Source organism: Phyllobates terribilis, unplaced genomic scaffold (assembly GCF_046119375.1).
Source record: "Phyllobates terribilis strain yellow unplaced genomic scaffold, ASM4611937v1 Scaffold_11__3_contigs__length_659146591, whole genome shotgun sequence".
In the NCBI taxonomy this organism is placed as follows: Eukaryota; Metazoa; Chordata; class Amphibia; order Anura; family Dendrobatidae; genus Phyllobates; species Phyllobates terribilis.
The window spans coordinates 209,934,645-209,936,917 of NW_027362771.1; positions in this window are offsets into that span (position 1 = coordinate 209,934,645).

Sequence of the window (2,273 nt, forward strand, 5' to 3'; positions counted from 1 at the left end):
TGCCCCTTACAAGAGCCATGCAGTACAGCATATTACAAACATAAGTCCCATTATTGGGGAGTGGGTGTCCCATAGTATTTGCTTATGCTTTCCCAGCAAAAGCTGCCAAAAACTAGGACGGAGCAACTTGCAATGCCCCTTACAAGAGCCATGCAGTACAGCATATTACAAACATAAGTCCCATTATTGGGGAGTGGGTGTCCCATAGTATTTGCTTATGCTTTCCCAGCAAAAGCTGCCAAAAATTAGGACGGAGCAACTTGCAATGCCCCTTACAAGAGCCATGCAGTACAGCATATTACAAACATAAGTCCCCTTATTGGGGAGTGGGTGTCCCATAGTATTTGTTTATGCTTTCCCAGCAAAAGCTGCCAAAAATTAGGACGGAGCAACTTGCAATGCCCCTTACAAGAGCCATGCAGTACAGCATATTACAAACATAAGTCCCATTATTGAGGAGTGGGTGTCCCATAGTATTTGCTTATGCTTTCCCAGCAAAAGCTGCCAAAAATTAGGACGGAGCAACTTACAATGCCCCTTACAAGAGCCATGCAGTACAGAATATTACAAACATAAGTCCCATTATTGGGGAGTGGGTGTCCCATAGTATTTGCTTATGCTTTCCCATCAAAAGCTGCCAAAAATTAGGACGGAGCAACTTGCAATGCCCCTTACAAGAGCCATGCAGTACAGCATATTACAAACATAAGTCCCATTATTGGGGAGTGGGTGTCCCATAGTATTTGCTTATGCTTTCCCAGCAAAAGCTGCCAAAAATTAGGACGGAGCAACTTGCAATGCCCCTTACAAGTGCCATGCAGTACAACATATTACAAACATAAGTCCCATTATTGGGGAGTGGGTGTCCCATAGTATTTGCTTATGCTTTCCCAGCAAAGGCTGCCAAAAATTAGGACGGAGCAACTTGCAATGCCTCTTACAAGAGCCATGCAGTACAGCATATTACAAACATAAGTCCCATTATTGGGGAGTGGGTGTCCCATAGTATTTGCTTATGCTTTCCCAGCAAAAGCTGCCAAAAATTAGGACGGAGCAACTTGCAATGCCCCTTACAAGAGCCATGCAGTACAGCATATTACAAACATAAGTCCCATTATTGGGGAGTGGGTGTTCCATAGTATTTGCTTATGCCTTCCAAGCAAAAGCTGCCAAAAATTAGGACGGAGTAACTTGCAATGCCCCTTACAAGAGCCATGCAGTACAGCATATTACAAACATAAATCCCATTATTGGGGAGTGGGTGTCACATAGTATTTGCTTATGCCTTGCAAGCAAAAGCTGCCAAAAATAAGGACGGAGGAACTTGCAATGCTGGCACCCTGGTGGTATAGTGGTGGTGGAGACTGAGGATAAGGAGAAGAAGATTAAACAGCCGAAACGAGGAAGCGTATACCCATGTGTGGGTGTGAAGCGGTGCATGTGAATACACCTCCCGAAATAACACAGTGGATTTGACTTTATGTTACTCTGCTGTCATTTGGTGGTGATGAGAAGTCTGGCCCAATCCAGCCCTTGTTCATTTTGATAAGGGTCAGCTTGTCAGCATTGTCAGTTGACAGGCGAGTGCGCTTATCAGTTATAATTCCTCCAGCGGCACTAAAAACACGCTCCGATAACAAGCTAGCGGCAGGGCTGGCCAGGACCTCCAAGGCGTACAGAGCGAGTTCATTCCAAGTATCCAGCTTGGATACCCAATAATTAAAAGGCACAGAGGAATCACGGAGGACGCTGGTACGATCGGCATGGTACTCCCTCACCATCTTTTGAAAATTTCCACTCCTTGTGAGAGTACCCTGCGCCTCAGGGCCTGTAAGCTGGACGGGTGTCAGAAAACTGTCCCAGAACGTTGACAGTGTTCCCCTGCCTCTGCTGGATTGGAGTTGCATCTCTCTCGCCTGTACGCCTTGGTTGGGCAACGAACTGTGACCTCTGCCGCTAGCGTGTTCAGATGGGAATTTTTTTAAGAGTTCTGCAGCAAGGGCCTTCTGGTATTGCCCCATTTTTGTAGACCTCTCCACCTCAGGAATAGAGATGAGCGTTGTTCTACTCGAACTGTTCGCCAATCTCAAATTCGAGCTGTTTTGGGCGGTGTTCGAGCCGGTCGGCGAACACGAACAATTTGAGAAAAATTCGGCTGTTCGAGGTTATGTTCGATAACTGTTCGTGCACCAAAATCATAACTGGATTTTTTCTCAGTAATGATGAAAATTAATGTTAATACGCAGTTTGAGTGTACAGCGGGGCGGGGGGAG